General features: G+C 48.6%; 1 long non-coding RNA gene across 1 annotated transcript in view; it reads right to left on the bottom strand.

Moving 5' to 3' along the window:
* Positions 1 to 22,045, bottom strand: part of LOC112406535 (uncharacterized) — a 79,846-nt gene that overhangs the window by 28,595 nt on the left and 29,206 nt on the right. Inside the window, exon 2 of the long non-coding RNA XR_003004580.1 lies at positions 3,899 to 3,976. This is a non-coding gene — a long non-coding RNA (uncharacterized LOC112406535). The remainder of the gene's footprint in view (positions 1 to 3,898; positions 3,977 to 22,045) is intronic.

The raw sequence follows: 22,045 nt of genomic DNA on the forward strand, positions 1-22,045 counted from the left end.
TCTCAAGGATGTGGTTCTCTTTTACGATTTCAGGAATATTTAATGGCATGTCTCCGAGACCTCTCAGCTGGTCAAAAGACTTCTGAGACTCTTAAGGGTGTTATCCTACAGCATTCTAAATCTAATCCCAAGCCAGACAGGGACCCATCTCAAAATATTTGTGAGTGTGACTTTTATAAACCCCTCCTGATTCCGGGGAAACCCATACCATGTTTATAAGGTTTGAATTGATGGCGGCGTCATCAGTTTGAACTTAAAGGGGCGGAGGTGGTTCAAAAACGAAAAGAAGCCTCTGGGCTTCCAAGCTGATGTGGGCAGGAAGCAGGCTGACGAAGCCATTCAGCAGCAAACAAGAGCCCTTTCTTGCAGCAGAGGAAGGATGCTTCAGAGGCCAGCCAATAACTGTGGAGAATAAGCCCCCGAGGGCAGGCCTGTGACCTAAAGTAGCTGGGTCCTGCCCAGCTGGGAAATCCAGGGCGCTTCCTTTCTCTTTAATGTTGCCCGGATAGGAACAGGGTGGGAGGCCGTGGGCAACAAACTTGATAAGGGGTGCCATGCCTTAGCTCTTAACTCTTCCCACATTCCGTCAAATGTCCTGTCTGCCCTGCAGCACCGTTCTGCTGGGCTGTCACATGTCCTCTGCGCTCACCCCGTGGGCCCTGGGATGGCACCCGTCACACTGTGTACGCCGCGTGTGTCTGTTGGTCTGTCTCCCCAACACGATGGCTAGCTTTGTGAAGACAGGCTTGCTCTCAGCGTCATTTCTGAAACTGGGGGCCGGAATTCCACTGCTGTGTGCTGTCCTGGACACGCGGTGTGGGTCTGAGAAGCCCTGGGGCTCGTTTCCTGTGTGGACCCAGTGCTTTTCTTAGGGTCCCTTTTTCTCCAGGGTCTGAGGCCCGGGTCTCTTGGCAAATGCAAATGTCTCTCCTCCTCTTGCGGGAGCCACCCGAGGAAAGTTGTATTTCTCTGGGTCACTGCGTACAAGGCTCTGCTTATTCTGGGGACTCGAATAGTCACAGAAATTAGAATATCTGGTCCCAGCCTGCATCTGTCCTCAGCCAATGACCTTCAGGGAACTGTCACATTCCATGGGAAATTTCAGCAGAACCTTCTATACAGCAGCACACACATACCACTGCCTTCAACTGCATGATACTGTCACCAGCTCCCATGCCCACAACGTGCAGGGACCCGGTGAGGCTGCCCCCAAACACATATTCAAACACATCTTCTCTTTTCCCACCTTGAGCATCACAGTCATTACCTTTCTGGGTTGTTATTTTATCTGAATTTCTGACTGCCCTCTAACATACGCTCTGTAAGGACAGTGTCTTGTCATTTTCGTGTTCCTGGAGCTCAGGCACTCTGGAAACGTTTGTTGAATGAATGAGTTTATAAAGGAAGCAGAGTGATATGGTGAAAAAAAAAAAAGCACAGCGTATTTATTCGGGTGATCTGAGGGACAGCTCTGTCACGCACAACCTATGTGACACTGGGCAAATCCGTTTTCTCACTAGAAAGTGAGGCTAACATGGCCTGGTCTGTCTCCCAGAGCTATTGCACTGGACAGGTGAGATCCACGAAAGAGTTCTTTCTCAGCAGTGAAGTCTGAATAAAATATGCATGATTGTCATGGTGAAAATCTGGAAACCTTCTGTGGGCAGATGGTCAAACGACGTGTGGTCCATCCACAGCGAAGGGCACTACTCGGCAATGAAAGTGAATCCAGTGTCTACAAACAGCAACTTGGATGGAACTCGAGGGAATTGTGCTGAGTGAAGGTCAATCCCAACTACCCTATGGTCGCATTGACTTAACAAGATTGAAATGACAAAACAGCAGATTCAGAATTTCCAGGGGCTAAGCAGTGACTGGGGAGCTATGCAAGGGCAACGTGAAGCATCCTTGTCGTGGCAGAAACGCTCTGTATCTTGTCCGCATCACTGTCAATTTTCTGGTGGTGATTTGGACAATCGTTTTTCAAGATGGTATCACCGGGGAGAACTGAGTAATCCCTCTGTATGATTTCTTGCAATGGCATGTGAATTGACAGTCATCTCAAAATTAAAATTCTAAGAAGATGCATTAAAGTTACACGGTTGGATGAGAAGTTTATAAAATAACAACTTATGTCCACTGATTGCTCACATCTTGCCAGTTTATCTTATTCTCGTACTGTACCATTGTTATCCTATTTTACAGATGATAAAACTGGGCACAGGAAATATTAAGGCCACAAAAATAGTATGTCGTATTGCTGGGGTTCAGAGCCCAGAGCCATGACACCACAGCCACCTCAGCTAAGGACAACATGGCGCTCTCAGCATTTGAACTGAACACGGCTTAATCCTCAAACCACCTCTAGATATATTTAATTGAGGGCAAAGACCACCAGCAATAAGGCTCATTCAAAAGTCATTGTTCAGGATCTCCCTGGGGGATGATGAACGTGTTCTGGGGGTGGGTGGTGGTTATATTTGTACACACCTGAGGATGTAGTAAAAACCACACACAGAACTGTATACTTTAAGCAAGTGAATTTCAATGGGATGTGAATTATATATCAATCCAAAAAAATCCCCCTCCCTCCAAAAAAAAGTTCTTGTGGTCTGGAAGTAAGGACTTGGCCTCTAACGGTAATGGCGATGGTAAGGAAATTCTAAGAACGAATGGTCTTATTAAATAAAAGTGGTCCACGGCAAAGACATCAAAGATGCCTGAGGTTCTGAGACAGGTGACATGAAAAAGGAGGCACAGGAGATCCCAGCGGTGTTCCGAATTCGAGATGACAGCATCCCATCCTAGGGACAGCTGGTATCTGAGTCAGGGGCCCAGTGTTTGGAAGAGAAGTCACAGAGCTTTGGGATCCAGAAGTAGATGAGATATCTCAGGGAGACAGAATCGAGATGGAAGCTCATTTATTAGGAGGAGATAGGGAGGAAGGAATTACTTTCTAGCAGAAAAATAGAGCTCAGCGTGTGAAATCGTCCGTCTCTGACAACACACTGAATTCACATTTTTCTTCTCTCCCTCAAAGGGCAAAACCAGATCCAGTGGGAAAAGAATAAGACTCAGAACGGGTAAGAAAAATCGTGTTTCCCGGGGGAGACACATCACCCGGTTTCTCCCGCGCACCTTTGCCGTGGCATGCTTGTTGTGGTCCTGAGAGGAGACCGAGTACCAAAACGGGCCACTTTGGTGTCAAACATGAATACAGTGTTCAATTTTTTTTCCTTAAAGTAACGCATCGTAAAACCCAGGTTTCCCCAAGCTTTTCAGTCGAACTTAACAAATCTTATGATTTCACTTAGAAATCTGTTTAAATTCAAGTAACTGTTTACAAAAGGACTTTAGAACTTTTGGCTAATTAAATTCCCTTGGACATTTCATAGCGCTTTTATAATGAAAATATGTTTAATTTTCTTTTTAAGCACTTTGGTTGCCTAATGAACAAGACGTTCCCAAATACTTAAACAGCGCGTGCAAAATTACGGAGTCGGCCCTTACACACACGGCGAGAATTAAATTCTCCTGAGCGGGCTGCTGGTTGCCTCTGACCACCACACAGAACCTAGCAGCCCAGGAGTGGCCTGTGATGACACACTGCTGGGAGAGGCTGGGCACAAGAAGGCAGCTGTTTCCCTGTAAAAAGCAGGAGAACAGGCCTGGCTGACAGGATGTGGTACCAACCTGCCCGCGGGAAAATCCCAAGTTGTCCCCACAGCTGGCCCTGCCTTAGGTAACACCTCCCATGGGGAAGGTTGCCCTCTACTGGCTTATGTGAGCCCACAGGTGGGAAGGTAGACAGATCAAGGGGGTTTGGTGTTCCAGAAAAGCCCGGCAGATTGAACATATGAGCGGTATTTTACGGCATTTGTTTTTCTTTCTGACTTACTTCACTCTGCATGACAGTCTCTAGGTCCAGCCACGTCTCTGCAAATCCCAACTTCGTTCCATTTTATAGCTGAGTAGTCTAGAAAAATGATACAGATGAACTTATTGGCAAAGCAGAAACAGAGACACAGATGTAGAGAACAAATGTATAGATACCAAGGGGGGATGGGGGGATGAGATGAATTGGGAGATCGGGACTGACATATATACACAACTATGTATATAATAGATAACTAATGAGAACCTGCGTATAGCACAGGGAACTCCCCTCAATGCTCTGTGGTGACCTAAATGGGAAGGAAATCCAGAAAAGGGGGGATATATGTATACGTATAGCTGATTCACTTTGTTGTACGACAGAAACTAACACAACGTTGTAAAGTGACTATACTCCAATAAAAAAAAAAAAGCCTGGCAGGAAAGAATCCATAGTGTTTGAGTTTCCACTGTCTCCTGATCAGGGCCCCCTGTAAACACAGCACAGCTCCGCCATGAACACTAATACCTTTGGGTCAAATCGCCTTCAAGTGATACCCACGTCGTGTGCCGGAAACCCAGCCTTGGGGATTGACTCCAAAATGGATTGTCCCTATTCCATGTTCTACTCAGTGGTAAAGAGGAAGGTTCCAGATCCTACAAGCATTTACCACATACCTAATACGCACGAGGCAATTCCATTTACGTTTCCTCCTCTGTTCCTCTAAAAAGCCTGGCGAGAGAGTTAACATTGTCACCACTTTGAGGCTGAGGACTCTGCAAAGAATTTTTCTTTGCAGCCGTTTCTGCAAACGAGGAGGCCTCCTTCCTCGCCGCCACTTCTCAGCGACGACTTCTAACCTTGATTCTAATACTGATTATAGCAACTGCAGGAGACCCATACCAAGCAAGTCTGTATCAGGACTAGATGACATCCTTAGAACTTAGGGATGTGGCCCGGGCCACAGGGAAGTGTTTGAAATCCGGTCCCTAGGGTCCTTGACTCTGTGGTAGAACAGGTGGGAGGTGAGGACGATGCCACCGCTGTAGACAGATGGTTAAGGCACAGTAACTCCAGCCCTGAGGCCGGCACGGAAGCCTTCTCCCCGCCAGCCTGAGACGAGCACTCCGTCCAATGGGCCACACTTAATCTGTCACTCAAGGGAGCTGGTAAAACTCAAGCCTGCTTTATTCTGGACGGAGTGTCAGACCAGCAGTCTGGAAGACTGGAGGCCTGTCACAGCTCGGCCGATGGCTCCATCCTGGGCACACCCCCATCAGCCTCCAACAGGCCTGCGTTCAGAGCAGGGGACAGAGCCGGGTCCCTGCAGGCTCCCGTTGCCACTGGCTTCCCCGCCGCAGAGGAGGCCCCGTCCAAGTCCACAGCGTCAGGAAACGCAGGCCTTGTGTTTCTATGGCTGGGGGCTTGGGGGGCGGCTGTTTAATAAGGGCATAGACTTGGCTGTTTATAAAACACCTTGGGAGGTGCTGGGGACGGTGCCGTTTGCTGCAGTCGCCACCTGCTCCCCCTGGAGCTCAGCCATGCCGTGTCCCCTCTGGCTTTGGAAATCACTCACTTGGAATTCATTTATTAATAGGAATCTGGGCTTGTGCCTTTAAAAGAAAAAAAAAAAAAAGTATGGGCTGAGGCACATTTATTTGTTCAGACAGAAACAAGAAAAAGCACCAGTGATGGGGAGATGGGAGCCTCCATGGGTCCTCAGAGGAGCGGAATGGTGCATCTCAATTGTTAACTTGCTTTCAAATCACCTGGGGGTCTGGTTAGACGGCAGACTCTGACTCAGAGGGGCTGGGGGCCTGAGAGCCTGCATTTCGAACACGCTCCCCCCAGGTGATGCTGACGCTGCCAGCCTCGGACCACACTTTGAGGAGAGAGCGATGGTGGGGTTGGCGGGGGGAGCACCGTCCTCTTCAGGGTCTTCACATGCCATCTCCTCCCACAGGAAGGACCCCCCACCTTGTGGCCCAGAGTAAATGCTCAGTAAATGACACCAAGCGGCTCATACATACAGTATAGAATGTAGTTAGGGGCAATGTCAGTCTCAATCTATAAATGAGAGCTGGTTTTGTTTGAGAAGCCTTGATCTTCGGGGTTAACCTATGGTGTTGGGACAATCGTGGGTGACATTTGATCCCTCTCTTTTCCTCCGATGCCTGGACCCATGGCTCCTGTGGGGTGACTTGGGACAGCGTTTCTCTGCCTGTACGTTTGATGAGGGGCCCTTCACGGTGCCCGTGGGCTGCACGCAGGGTGCTCCAGCTGGCCCCCAGGAATGATGTGTCCCCCCTCTGCTCTAACCCTTGAGGCTCCCAACTGGACCTCCGGGCAGCATGACAGCACCTGTGCTTGGAGCTCAGCATCCTGGGGGATCCAGGGAGGCCATGGTACAGCGCGGCCAGATTCTGCAGCTGGCACCTCCTGCATCCAATTCACCTGCAGATTCCGGGGCCTCACCTTACGACACCTAATTGAGGCTCCTGGGAGTAGGCTGGAGTCTTTCGCACACTGGATTCTGACACTGGCTTTTCTCCCCGGGAAGCCGAGGGAGGCCTCTGTGTGAGCACGAATGGCCAGGAGGTATCTGCCTGTGGGCAGCTCTCCCGTCAGCAAGGAAACCCGCAGCATCGTATGATTTTCTTCCCAGAGGCACGAACACCTGCTCTGCAAGCTCTCCGCTGGGCTCCAGCTAAGGAATTGTTTTCCTCCCCTGGGCATGATGACGTGAGCTTTTTCTCCTTGGAACACCACACCCATTTCATCAGCAAACCCTTTCCTGAAGCTTTAAGATGAGGTGAGAAATGATGGTCCTAGCTTAAACACGCGACACACATAGAGAATACGACGTATCTGTATAAACAGCACCCGAATAAGCAACAAAGTGGAGAGCATAGTGCTGACAAGAAAACCCCAGCTTCCCCGGCTGGAGGGGATGGATACACAAATGCTGGGAGAAGCGGCTCGCCCTGCCCCAGGAACGGTGCGTGACCTCACTGGAGAGGAACATCGCATCGGGAAAGAAATGTACCAGGTGGTCCAGGCCAGATCTTCTGACTGTGAGAGACTGGGTGCTCTGACCAACACTTAAGATGCTTTCCATGCTCCCATGAAATCAATGCCTTTTTTTCCCCCTGCTGAATGAATGTGGGGATCGCGCCAGAATCAGAAAGATTTCTGCGGATTTCTCCTAGAATTTCAAGGGTCTGTAAATCCTGCGGCTGGCTGGGAGCCTACTTCGATTATTTTTAATGCAGAAAAGGATGTATTTGAGCATCTGGCCTAGAAATGGACTAAATCTGTCCATAGCCTAATTGGTTTGGAAAGAGCTGGAAGACAAATTGAGATTGTGGGTGTAAACAGAAGAAAAGGTGGCAGAAGGGGAGCCAGATGGATAAGCTCAGACACAAAACACACACAAACAAAAGCTGCTTGGGACACCAGAGGAGCACATGGGCATCTGGGGCCCAGAACCGGACTGGTATGAGGGTCCTCCTTGGCTTGGAAGCGTCTAGACGCAACGTCTGGCTCCAAGGACGTTCCCTGCATCTGAAGAGCGGGAATCAAAACCAGCTTCCACAGGGGGTGATCCCTGGCCACACTGTGACAGGTGGCCCTCAATCGACCTGGGTAGTGAATTCAGAACACAAATCACAGAAACATCACTCGGTTCCTTAGAGAATTTAGGCTCGAGGCTGAGGCAGGGGCATGATGGGAGCCAGAGATTTGGAGAAGATGACTTCTTGGTTACTATATATAATTGTGTCTTTGTGTGTAGCGCTCCAGGGCAGCCCCGTCAGCTTGGTGCAGAGCATCTTGCCTGTGGGGGGACCAGCAATGCTCGTTTGATGACAGTGATGCAGGTGTTTGGTGGTAGAGATCCCCTTATTTCATAGCGCCTTACTGCGGCAAGGCGGGGTGAGGGGTACGCATCGATAGTTAAACACATCTACTTCTGAACCGTACCGCGTGTGCTCATGAGTCAGCAGCGACCGTGACAAGCTGTTGTCCTAAAGGCATAACTTCTATCTCCACCCAGCAGATACTTATAATGTAAAAATAATCAATTTTTCATTGGTTTATGAACACTGAAAACATTTTCTGAGAGTACATAAAAGAACCTGGGAGGGACAGGCGCAGCGAGAGATGACACCAAGCCAGGTGCCTTTAACAGCCCAACAATGAATAGCTGTGCTGCCCTTTTCAGAGCTGCGACGTGCGACCCACCCAGTGAAGCCTCCGAGAGGCTCATTCTGAAGGCCCGCAGTTCATGCCATCCCTTTCATGTTTGTCATGACAAAGCTGTGTTTTCTGCGCCTGCTTTCCTTTGCAGTTTGCAGCCTGTGCAGTCAAATTTCATGCTTCCGAGATGAAAAATACAACTGCCAGTTTTCATCTCTGGGGGAAATGAGCCTTATTTCTCCCATAACTCACGAGCACGCTTCAGCTGTGAACAGAGCATTTACTCGACGAGTAAATTAACTTCAGTTCCTGGTGAGACCCGAGGTTGTTGAGGGTGATTTGGGAATTTTGATTTAGGGAAGGGGAGGCAGGTGGCTTCACAGTGGATGTGAGGTGCAACCATTTTCAGTTGAAGGCAGGATGCCCACGCCTCTGCCCCGTTGACTAGGGGTGGCCCATGTGTATGCCTGATGTCACAGGGTAATTATCAAGAGTACCGCTCTCACTCTACAAGTGTCCCGTTTGGGTTGATGGACTATATTATCAGTCTAATTAAATTGCAGGTGAAATAAGGAGAAAAAGCTTGTTTTGTGACAGAAGCCAGGCAGACACAAAAGGCCACATATTATGTGATTCCAATAACACGCGTTATCCCTAATAGGCAAACCCACAGAGATAGAAAGTAGGTGTGTGGTTACCAGGGGCTCGGCACGCTCGGGGGGACGTGGGGGGTGACAGCTAATGGGGGCGACAGGTTTCTTTTTGGGGGGAGGAAAAGGTTCTAAAGTTGATTGTGGTGATAGTTACAAGATTCTGAATATACTAAAACCACTGAATCATACACTTTAAATGGTGAATTATATCACATATGCATTCATATATTACATATTGTATAATGTATGAATTTCAGGATGAATTGTATCATATATAATTCATATAATATATAAACATATGAATTGTATATATTCATACACAGGGATATATGAATATATATTCATATATATGAACTGTATAATATATGAATTCAAGCTGCTATATTGAAACAAAAGCTTAAAAAGAGTTAAACCGGGGTGGAGGGAGGAATAAATTAGGAGATTGGGGTTAACATATACACACTACTATATATAAAACAGATAATAACAAGGACCTACTGTTTAGCACAGGGAACTCTACTCAGTATTCTGTAATAACCTACATGGGAAAAGAATCTAAAAAAGAGTGGATATATGTATATGTACAACTGATCCACTTTGCTGTACACCTGAAACTAACACAACATTGTAAATCAACAATAAAATCTTTTTTAAAAAGAGTTAAACCGCAGAAATACCGGAAGAGAAAGACAGAAAAGATCTCGGGCCCTGTGTTCCTGTCGGCGAGAAACACTCTGTACTTGAAAGGCTGGTCCCTCTGAGGAGAGGCTGTCTTCACTTTGAGGGCACGTGGTAACCCTTGCTGGCCTCTGGGGGGCCCCATGCCACAACGCCTGCGTTTTTCTGAGACTTGCTGGTGCAAGAAAGGGAGTGTGAGTCTCCCCAGGGTCGCCGCTGAGAGTCAAGGTTTGTGCATTTGCCTTTAGGAGATGGAGGGATTGGTGGCGGACCAGCATCCTGAAGGTGGGGTGAGCAGGTGCACAGAGAGCCCAGTGGCAGTGGGTGGCTGGAGGGAAGGTGGCAGGAGATCCTGACTGGGACCTGCCCGTCTTTGCTCACGCCCATGGCCAGCGGGCTCCCATTTAGGGAGGGGAAGGGAGGCGTTCCAGGGCGGCGGGGGTGAGGGAGGTAGTTTGGCGGGATAGGAGTTTGTTCCCCCAGGGGAATTAAGCCCATTATTCTACATGTAGCACAGAGTCAGAGTGGGGACAGATCTGCCCAGTTAGGTTGGGAAACTGTAGGACGCACAGGACAACCACGAAGGGTCCACTTGACGAGAGGATCCTCAGGCCACATCCTCTGAAAGAGATAATGGGACCTGGAATGCACCCCAGGCCCCATCCAGCCACCAGCACTGGGATCCTCATTCAGGGGAACGGAGCTGAACTTGAAACTTGTGAGAAGACTGAAAATTTACCTTGTGATGAAGACAGGAAATTTATCTTTACATTTTTATATCCTCACCCCCTCGGACAGGGTCTGGCACTCAGCAGTGGCTGTTTGGACGGATGGATAGATGGCTGGATGGGTGAACAGCACACACCGGGCTCAGATGAGCAGAAAAGGCTACCAGGGCTGCACGGTGTCCCAGCTGAAGGCCAGGGTATTACATGTGGGTCACCAACAGAGGGTGCTGTACGCCTGAAAGGGGAAGGCCAGGCCCGGGGCCAGAAGCCTGCAAGGTGCAGGGGTGGTGGAGCTCTGACTCCCTGCAGACCAAAGGTGGAGATGGGGCGCTCAAACGCGGGAGCTGGGGCAGCCACTGAACCCCCGTATCCACACACTTGGGGCGGGGAGGAGACAGACGCGTTCTCCTGCCTGGGCACTTCCTCAGCATTAGGAAAGGAAGCCAACCGCCTGGGTCCAGAGCAGGATCCACGGCGGGTTTGTTCACCTGCGCGCCCCCCCAGCATCCTGAACGAGGGCCGGCACACGGAAGGCACACAGTCACTGTTTCTCAAGTGGAATGAATTAATGAAGGCGCCTAGGAGGACGCGATCGCAGCTGGACCGTACTATTCTTAGACTGTATCTGAGTGTAGTGGGCTGGCCAAAAAGTTCGTTCGGGTGTTTCCGTAAAACCCAAACGAACTTTTTGGCCAGTCCAATACATCCTCCCAGGCTGTCCCTCTGGCCTCTGCCTTGTGTGTCTTGGGAACCAGAGTTACACATCAACCCCCATAAACCACTGGGTGGGGTCTGTACCTGGGCTGGTCTTTCCACTGGATGGAGCTTGACAAGACCAAGGGGGGCCCAGCGTCATAAGTAGGACCGTTTCTGGGCGATCAATCCCTACTCACCTGCCCTCCCCGCTCCCCGAACCACATCCACAGACACAGGGCAGACAAAGCAAAGGAGGAACGGCAGGGAAAGTAGCGCAAAGCCCTCCCGTGAGGGCTGGCACGTGAGGCCACGACATCTTCACGCGAGTGATCCCAACTCCTCTGACATCCTGAGAGTCTGGGATGGTGGGACCACTGGGGATCCAGGAGTGAATGAAATGGAGCTGCGCAGATGTGCCGCGGAGCCCTCATCACGGCGCTTCCTGCTCTTGCACGCCCCTGGGTCTATTTCTTTCTGCAACGCAAGTCCTTGGCTTTACTGTCCTTCTTTACCGTGGTCAAGGAAAGGGGGCACTGAGCCGCGAGGGGGCCGCCTGGGAACTCGCCTCCCGGGCCGAGGGCGAAGCTCGCACCGGCCTCAGGCCCGCGCTGCAGGCGGCAGCCTCACCCGCTGGAGGGCGGCTCAAGGACAGATATGAAACCACACCACAAGAGTGGTGCCTCACAGGGAGCAGGAGATTGTGCCGGAAGGCGCTGGTTGCTGCAGACGCCAGCGGAAGAGGAAGAGGACCTGGAAGCGTTCTTTTTTCTCTTGTGGGTTTGGAGCGCTCTGTAAGCTGGAGCTGCTGAAAGCACTCGTGGGCTCGCTGTTTCTGGTTTTAAATTCTCCTGGGACGAGCTCCACAGAATCTCAGGGTTTTAGCACTGACAGGAAAAAGAGTAAGAACTTCAAAGTCTCCCTTCATTTAGTGAGAAGAAACTGTGGTGGCGAGTGACTGGCTCCTACCTCAACACACACACACACACATTCAGTCTCACACACACACACACAGTCCCTCACACACACAGTCTCACACACACACACACAGTCCCTCACACACACACGTGTACACACACACACATTCAGTCTCACACACACGCACACACACAGCCCCTCACACACGTGCACACACATTCAGTCTCACACACACGCACGCACGCACACAGACACACAGACACAGGAGAAAAAGAGCAGTAAGGACGAACCTGCCCATCCCTCTGGCATCTCGCTGTGGCTACTCGGCTCACAGAGGACCAGCTTGTCCCCTGGTGGGTGTCCCCACGGAGCCCCAACCATGAGGTGTCTCCCACCCCTCCAGAACTTGGAAACTGTGCTTAGAGTGAAACTAGAAAAATCCACACGGAAAAGATGGGATTAGCCCTCTGTGGGACTTGCTGGTAAACATGTGACCAAAGAAACTGGAATCACTCAACACTCAAGGTGGGTCAACGAGGAAAACAGGCCTGTGCGACGTGGACGCGGCGGCTCCATCAGGGCCCGTTTGGAGAAGGGCCGTGAGAACCCGCGGGTGACTCTGGAGCCTCAAGCTCCAGAAGAGAGGGAAGAAGAGAAGAGAGGGAATCAGCAAAGACAAACCGACCTGTGCCCCACCTCCCCGCACCCCCCAGCAGGGTCGAGGGGCCTGGCCGGACCCCCCAGAAGCTGCCCAGAGTGCGGCGGGGAGGAGGGGTCCACCCCAGTGCCGAGCGGGGGCCTTCCTGAAGCTGGACCACGGCCAGCGTCCGCCTCCTGCCCAGGGCTCTGCTACAAGGGACAGCACACTGGACAGAGGTGGCCTCCCCTTCTCGGTTGCATTTCTCCCTGGAAATAGGGAACCCCTCGCCCTGGGGATGGAGCAGGTGCAGTGTAGCTAGTGAGTCAGGCCTCATGACGAGGGGCAGTAGAACCTTCTGTCAGTTTCTAGGGATGCTTAACTAATGACCACAGACTGGCAGCTTAGAATGACAGAGATTCCCCTCTCTCCACCATGATTCTGGAGGCCAGAAGTCCAACCTCAAGGTGTTGGTCAGACCATGCAGCCGCTGGACGCTCCAGAGGACCCTTGCTTTCCTCTCCCAGCTGCCTTGGCTTGGGCTGACCACTCCAGCCTCTGCTTCATCTTCTCGTGCCTTTTCTCCCCCGTGTGTCCGTGTCCCAGACCTCTCTCTGCTCTTATAAGAACACCTGTCATGGGACTTCGGACCCACTCTAAATCCAAAGTGATTTCATCTCTAGATCTTAAACTTAAATACATCTGCAAAGGCATTTTTCCCAGGTTAAGTCTACAGTCACAGGTTCTGGGAGTTGGGACTTGGGCGTACGTTTTGGGGGCCTCAGTTCCACCCACCTCACAGAGGAACATCAGGGTCCCGGGCCTGCCATGTGGTGCCAGCATCTGGAGGGGGCACACCTGGAGGAGCGCCAACCCATGGGACTGTCTGGGGGCAAACTGCCTTCGCCAAGGCTGCCCCTCCCTGTCACATCTGGCTCTTATTTTAAACCGATTTTGCTGACCAGTTCAGTTCCATCTTTGGATCTAGAAAAGCACGTGTCTAGGGCCTCTGGTCAGACTAAATGCTCAGCCTTGAAGGTCACACCACCTAAGAGATGGAACCTACTTTAACAAACAGTGTGAGGAATTTCTCCTCCACTGCTCACATCTCAGCCACCCCCTAGGAAGGAGCTCCTGGAGAGGGCTGGGTGCGCTCAGGTGTGCAGTCAGCGAGAGGCCAGGGTGAACGCATTCATAAAAACCACAATTTCCTCACCTTTTCCCCTAAGGGGAGTATAAATAGGGATCGTCCTGACTCTGCCAATCCTGGGTCTCCCTTCTGCTTCGGGCTTCAGCCCTGACGGTGGCGGCCAGCTCCCCAAGGGGTGGCGGCTTCTGCCTGAACAGGACCAGCCTCGGGGCAGCTGCCGGGCCCAGGGAGCAGCTCTGCCAGCGCCCGGCAGGCCAGGAGCAGATGCTGAAAGCACACAGCCACCCAGAGGCAGGGGTTAAGACCCCAGAGTCGAGAACCAGGGTTTGAGTCCTAGCTGTTCTGCTGCCCAGGTACACGATCAAGGGCACATTCCTCAACCTCCCGACCTTCACCTGAAAAATGGGTTGTTATGAAGACTGTACATTTTCCAGGTGAGCTACTTAACGTTACGTGTGCCTGGCTCCCAGGGTGTGTTCAAAACATGCTTCTTGTTGTGGTTACGATTATAAAGAGAGAGGAAATTCACCGATCACACCCTTTTATCTGGCTTCTCAAAGCTCAGTGCTAATGGACTGGAAACTGAATTGTGAACCACTCACTTCCAACCCAGGAATTCTTCCACTTTCTCACCTATTTGCCATTAGAAATTTCTTTTCTTTTTTTTCAGTCACCCAGAGACTGAGAGTTTCTTCTGACGGTCTGATTTATGTAAAATGCAAGGTTGGTTTTCTAGTTCTAAGAAGCCAAGAGGAAGGAAGCTATTAGAAAATTCTCTGCCTTGTCTCCTAACCGCCGTCCTGGCTATCGGGAAGGATTTCTGTCTACCGCCTTCTCAACACGCAGCTCCCTCTCTGCGTCCCCTGAATGGGAGCTAATTTCTTTCCAACAGGGTGGCCTGTGGAACTTCTGGCAGAAGGCTTGGCAAATAAAGCTCCGCTCCTGAGGCTGTGGAAGAAGAGACCAAATGCCTCTCACAAGCAGGGTCCTGGCGACCTCAGGAGACGGCCCAGCACACCACCTTCACTCCTGTCCTTGTTCCACAGTGAGGTTGCACCCTGCCTCTCCTCACCTTCCCCAGCCCCGCCTGAACGGACCTGGTCCACGTACCCGCAACTGACCCTCACTCACCCCCACCACCCAGTCACGCTGCTTTTCTTTCTTTCCCTCAAATGCCCCAAGGATTCCACCCCAGGGCCTTTGAACTTGTTGTGATTCCCGGCAGATGCATTCTCCCCGGGATCTTTGCAAGGCTGGCTCCCTTCCATCCCTCAGGTCTGTCCTCAGAAGTCACCTCCTCAGAGGTTATGCCACCACACTTCATTTGCAAGTCAAGCAGCCTGTTTTATTTTCTTCACGATGCCTCTCTGTACTTTGAATTGTCTTATTTATGGGTTTACAAGTTTCTTGTTTGTCTTCTCCGAGGAGGACAAAGCTGTTGAGTGGTAGGCACTGTAAAGTTCCCAAGCGCAGAGGATGACGCGCTGGGAGGAGAGAGGACGCGGGGGGGACCTCATGGACATGGTGGCTACCAACGGTGCTGCTGTTTGGGTAGCTGAAGGATGGGAACGGCATTGCGGGTGAGGCACCAGCACACGCGACGGCTCCGAGGGCGGCACGAAGGTGAAGCTTTGGGGCCCAGGAAGTCCACACCGGGGTTTCGCAGAGAGACGTTACTACTGTTACTCTATAGCAACGTCAAGGGCAGCCGTGGGCAAGGTGGAGGGGAGCGCAGGAGAGGGCAGGCGTGGAGACCCTGGGCTCCCAGCCTGTGCTGGAGCAGGAAATGAGTCACCAGAGGCTCCTCGAGGGAGAGCCCACAGTCAAGCTACAAGCCCTGACTTCCACATAGAGGGGGGCATGATTAAGTGCTGAGTGGGCGGGCGGGTGAGTCAATCAGAAAGGGTGGGAAAGGCGCGCTCTGGCAGAGCTGGTCCCGCCTTGGCGACGGCGAGCATCTGTGTGTCTGCCTGGAGTCAAGGTTGCTGCCGCTCAGGAGCAGATCTTCCGCAGTTTCCTCTTTATGGGATTAAGCTGAACTGTTCACTCCCTCACCTGTGCTTTAAGGAAACCGTGAGGGTTATCCGGCTAATCTTTCCAAAGGTCTGTGTAGACCCTCTGTGTAGAATGCACCAAAGGTGACTGGAATTGTGATACTGTATCTTGAATTTATGTGGTTATTTTGAAAGCTTGGAGAGCCTTATTGATGAGGGAGTGGATTTTCTCATAGTATAATTCAACTTTCATTTCTTTGCCTCCAGAGACTATATATAAAGTGAACTCTGAACTCAATATCTTAATTGGGATCATTTACTCAATTACTGGGTTGTAAATCTTTTTATTATTCAGTTGCACAAGTTCTTGATATGTTCTAAATACAAATCCTTTGTCAGGTATCTATCTGTGTATCTACCTATAGATGTCTCTATCTATCTATCATCTATCTCTCTACCTATCTATTATCTATCTATCTATCTATTATCTATCTATCATATCTATGATCTATCTATTTATAGATATCCCTATCTACCTATCTATCACAATTTTTTCCCCAATCTAAGGCTTACCTATTAATTTTCTCACAGTGGCTTTTGATGGGCAGGACATTTGAATTTTATGAAGTCAATGCTTCATAAAAGAAAACATTGGTCAGTGTTCTCTGTGTCTCATCTGAGTAAATTTTGCCTATTCTAAGCTTGCAAAGATATTCTCCTATGCATACTTCTAAAACCTTTATAGTTTTGGCTTTTACATTCAGGTTTCATAATTAGTTTGGGGTATGGTGTGAAGTAAGGTCAAGATTTATTTTTTTCTATATGGACATCCAGCTGTTCTAGCACCATGTATGGAAGAGACTTTACCCCATGGAATTGCTTTGGCAGCTATACTGAATACAAGCTAACCATATATCATTGAGGGTCTATGAATCCCACTGATGTCTAGGTATATCCTTATGCCAATACCATACTTTCTTGATTAATGCACCTTTATAGTAACACTTGACATTTTGCTCAGAATTGTTACTACTTGACAGTTTATAGTTAATTTATAGTAACTTTTGAATCTCATTCAAAATTGTTCGGCTATTCTAAGTTCCCTGTTCTCTATACATTTTATTTTTTTTAAGATTTTTTTTTTTGATGTGGACCATTTTTAAAGTCTTTATAGAATCTGTTAGAGTATTGCCTCTGTTCTATGCCTTGGTGTTTTGGCCATGAAGCATGTGGGATCTTAGCTCCCGGACCAGAGATCGAACCCACACCCCCTGCACTGAAAGGCAAAGTCCCAACCAATGGACCTCCAGGGAAGTCTCCTTTATTTATAAATTTTAGAATCGGCTTGTAAATTTCTACAATAAAAGCCTTTTTGGATTTGAATGGGATTTTGCATTGAATCTATATAGAACAATATGGGGAGAAATGACATCATAACAATATCGCTTTCCAACCTGTGGACAACCTACTTATTTGGATCTTCTTTAATTTCTCTCAGAAGAGAGGTTGGATGGTGGTCGGAGGCTGGAAGAAGGGGCATCCCTGGGTCTGTTCCGTCCAAACACCACTGAAGCAAGAGCAGATCTGTGGGTCCGCCGGGTGCACTGCCTGTTGTTAACTAGTTTTGGTGTCAGTGTCTATCATTCAAGGTTGAATCAGAGAGACAGAATTAGTAGGAGATACATTAAGAGATTTATTGCAAGGAATATGTGATTGAGGGAGCAGGTGAGGCAAGTCTGAAATCCAGATATTAATATAGACACTCAAGCTTTCTTATGATCGGTGCATCTATTTCCCCATAATTTTAACCTATTTATACCTTTATATTTAAAATATGTCTCTTATAAATAGAATAAAATTTGATCTTGCTTTCTTTATCTAGCCTGACAGTCCCCTTCAACTGAAGTATTTAGTCCACTTAAACTTAGTGTAACTTTTGAGATCTTTGTGTTTAAGTCTAATACCTTCCTATTTTTTTCTGTTGGTCCCATCTGATACCTCTCTCTCTTTGTTGCCCTTCCTGATTTCTTTTGATTACCTGAGTATTTCTTAGTATTCAGTTTTCCTTTTTTTTTTTACTGGATTTTTAACTGAACCTCTTTATTTATTTATTTATAATGTATTAATTAAATACCCGATGCCTTCATTGGAAATAAGTTCCTTAAATCTCACATCGGCCATGAGATTCTCTGAGAAGGTGGCATGAGCTAAACTAGTACAGGAAGAGTCAGGGACCTCTAGGGGACTAACTGTGAGATGCTCTGCCACAACGCGTGAGAAGAAAGGAGGACTGACCAGAGGGCTGGAGGGAGAACCGGAGGAAAGCAGGGTGTTGGAAGTAAAGGCAGACAAGAGTCTCAAGACAGAGGTGGTTGGTGGTCAAGAGGTGACTTGAATAGACATTTCTCCAAGGACATACAAATGGCACATATGCACATGAAAAGAGGCTCAACAACACTAATGATGAGGCACGTGCAAACCAAAATCACAATGAAGAGACCACTTCACAGTAATTACAACGGCTATTATCCACCCCATGTCCCCCTCCAAAAAACCCAGAGAATAAATATTGGCAAGGATGTGGAGAAATTCGAACTCTCACTTCTCATTTCCTGGTGGAAATGTAAAACGGTCCAACCACTGTGGAAGACTGTAGAGCACTTTCCCCCAAAATTAAACACAAAATTGTGACATGATCCAACAACTCCACTTCTAGTTATAAACCCCAAAGAACTGAAAGCAGGGACTGGAACAGATATTTGTACACCAATGTTTACAGCAACATTATCCACAACAGCCAAAAGGTGGAAACAAGTCAAAAGGGCGTTGTCGGATGACTGAACACACAAGATGTGGTATACACATACAAAGTAATGTTATTTAGCCTTAAAAAGGAATTCGATTCTGATACATGCTACAACATAGATGAACACTGAAGACACTATGCTAAGCGAAACAAACCAGACACAAAAGGACAAGTATTATACCTAGAACAGTCGAATCCATAGAGACAAAATGTAGAATAGTGGTTACCACAGCCTGGATGGAAGACAGAACGGGGAACTGTTTAATGGATACAGAATTTCAGTTTGGGATGATGAAAAAGTTCTGGAGATGGACAGTAATGATAATTACTCAAAAGTGTGAATGTCCTTAATGCCACTGAACTCTACACTTTAAAATGGTTAAAATGGTAAATTTTATGTTACGTATATTTTACTACAATAATAAATAATAAGCACCAGCAAGGACACCGCATTCCTTCTTTTATAGAAAGAAACAGCACAGATACCAAGGAACTTGCTCAAAGTTGTACTCGGGAGGGCCAGAACTAGAATTTGCACACAGAGCGAGTTCAAAGCCTACTGTCTGTTGACCTGAAACAAAAAGACTGCCAGATATATTTCTCCAGCAAAGGTGGGTTTATTTGAGATCAGCAGAGGATGGCAGTTTGGGGTCTGCAACCATGGTGAGCTACGGGGGCAAGTCCCTGCACAGCAAGGGAATGAGAATGCTTTTATAAAGAGGAGAAGGGAGCTGGGAGGGCTAAAGTAAACAGAGTCCATGGCTCTTCATTGGCTGAGCCCTGGCCTGGAAAGAAGCGGAGTCTTCCTTCTTCCTGTTGGGTTCTGCTGTTCTCACAGGATGTGAGAGCTCCCCCTCTGGGCTCCTGACTCTTTTTCATTGAGGTTTCTGTTTATTAATTTTTTACAAGTCTTAATTATTCACTATATTGTCTCGTTCCAAGATATTTACTGTGGTAACGTTTATAACAGCAGAAAGGTACCTTTTGATATCTTTTCCTTGAAACTTTTTCTGTAAGAAATAGCTTGCCCTTTTGAGAATTCATCATACACATCACCCCATTAGCATTAAAGGCATTGAGGAGTCTAAAAAAAATCCCTCTCAGGCACTTTGCCAGTCGGTATTCTTCCTCAAAACCCAGAACCTTAGTCTAATCGTGAGGAAACATCAGACAAACCCAAATTAAGGAACATTCTACAAAACATCTGGACAGCACACTTCAGAACCGTCAAGGTCGTGATAAACAAGGCAAGACTGAGAAACCGTCAAAGACTGGAGAGACTGTGGGGACGCGAAGACTAAGTGCCATGTGGGATCCTGGGCTGGATCCTGGAACTGAAGAAGGACATTAATGGACAAACTGATGAAATCCAAATATGGCTGGAGTCTAATCGGCGGTACTGACCAATGTTAATTCCTTAGCTTTGACAAACCTACCACGATCATGAAAGATGCTAATATTAGTGGAAACCACATGGAGGAAATATAGGAATTCTGTATTGCAACTTGTCTTTAAAACTAGAATTATTACAAAATAAAAAAGTTGATTTAAAAAGGAAATGTGTTTTTAAAATAAAGAAAAATATGTGACTGGATTTCTTTTAGAAATACAGAGGCATCATTTTCTTGATAATAATAAAATTGAAAGTGAAAAAGGGAGGCTTTTGGAAAAGTGGAATAACTTCTTCAGGGTTAAGCCTACAAAACTAAAGCCATAGAGAATCACAAACATCACAGAGTCAAAACTGGTCCTTCTAATAAAGATTAAAATAAACATCAAGGGCTTCCCTGGTGGCGTAGTGGTTGAGAGTCCGCCTGCCGATGCAGGGGACGCGGGTTCGTGCCCCTGTCCGGGAAGATCCCACGCGCCGCGGAGCGGCTGGGCCCGTGAGCCATGGCCGCTGAGCCTGCGCGTCCGGAGCCTATGCTCCGCAACGGGAGAGGCCACAGCAGTGAGAGGCCCGCGTACCGCAAAAAAAAAAAAAAAAAAAAAAAAAAAAAAGGTACCTTTCTTGTGTATTCTTTGTTTTCCTATATGTTTTCATCCCGACCCTATTTGCTGACTGGATGTCTGAGTCTGTCCTCAACGTTTTAAAGCTGGCTCGGCAATAAAGGCTCTTGGCCTTTTCCTGCTCCTTTGGTACAAGCACCCCCTGTGGTGCTAGCTGCAGGGGGAGGGGCCGGAGTCTCCAAGGAGATGAATATAGGCCCCTGCTCTCAAGCTCACCTTTAGTTGGAGAGACAACGTATTGCAGACTAAACCAACTTGGTTTCATGTTGGTCGGGTCCTTTTTGGTGGACGACGGTGGCTTCAATGACCCAGGATGCATGGAAGGATGCAGGTGCCTCCTGCCAACACCCGCCCCCCCACCGCCACCAGGTGGTGTGTTACAATAAGAGCCATATTCCCAGACGTGAAGCAACTTCTGTCAGCAAGCAGGTAGAACCACAACCAGTCTCTCCAGCTGTTGCGTAATTTTGGTGAAGTCCCTGCACTCTGTTCTTTCAGGCTCTCCAACAGACACCTTGCATGAAAGCTTCACTAGAGGCAAATGCAACTGTATCCTGACAATAAACCAACTCAATCAAATCAGATGGCAGAAGCCTCCGGGAAGTGGAAGACCCCAGCCAAGTGGGATTGAGACCTCAGGCTCCCTCTCTTCTGCCCGTGACAGGACAGCAGTGCCTGTACGAGTCTTTCTGGTCCACCGTGTATCTTTGCATACTGACCATTCTAGAGGTGAAAAATTGCTTCCACATCCCTTAGCCAAAGAGCAAGGCCTCTGGTGTAGACGGCAATAAGGATGTTGGAAGTTGCTGCAGCTCCTCTGGGTGGTGAACTTTTCATGTTTGATCACCACCCTAGATGAGTGAGTTCCTGACCAAGATACTTCAGATACTAACTAAAAGCTCTAGGCTGTGGATCAAAATTTATTTACACACAGATGTCATCCTGTCAGACAAAATATAACATGGAAAAGGAAATAACTATAATATAGTATGGCAGGAGAACCCAAATACGTAGGTGGATGACGACTGGGGTAGGCTCACGATGGGGGCTTAGAGAAGTTTCCAGAGAAGGCACTCTTCAGCAGAGCTCCAGAGGATAAGAGGCCACTGATCAGGGGCCGAGGAGAGACAGAGATTCCAGGTCGAGGGGGCAGCCGTGGAAGGACACAGAGGGAGGAACGGGGTCAGGGAGAGGCCGGGCATCAGGGAGCACAGAGGGCAGGGCTGGTGGAAACAGGGACGGGAAAGGTGAGGGAGTGCAAGTCTTGAAGGCGTTGGACACTAACCAATCTCAAGGCCTTGAACAACAAAGAGCTTTATTTGGGGGTCTTAAGAATTGCAATTCGGGAGACACAGATTCGGGTAAACCGAAAGAGTCAGGGGCTTATAAAGGCAAAAGCCATGAGGCTGTTCTCCGACACAAGAAATGAATATTTGTTCATAAGGGACCGGGTGGGGGTCTGATAAGTAGATAGGCTATCATGAGTAGGGTAAGGGTCTGATAAGTATCTTGAGTTTCTGGCAGATGTTCTGGATGTCTTCGTTAGGACAAGCGGTCCAAAGTTCAGATTCCATCCCGGCGGAGACGTGCGTAAGCCTCACTTCCTCAGCGGCCACACTGTAGAGAGCTCTCTTAGCAACACCAACTCCATTCTGATTTTCGTTTCACGAAGGTCACCCCAGAGAGACGAATGTGGATTTGGAAGCC

The sequence above is a fragment of the Neophocaena asiaeorientalis genome, unplaced genomic scaffold (genome assembly GCF_003031525.2).
Source record: "Neophocaena asiaeorientalis asiaeorientalis breed wild unplaced genomic scaffold, Neophocaena_asiaeorientalis_V1.1 scaffold59, whole genome shotgun sequence".
NCBI classification, from domain to species: Eukaryota; Metazoa; Chordata; class Mammalia; order Artiodactyla; family Phocoenidae; genus Neophocaena; species Neophocaena asiaeorientalis.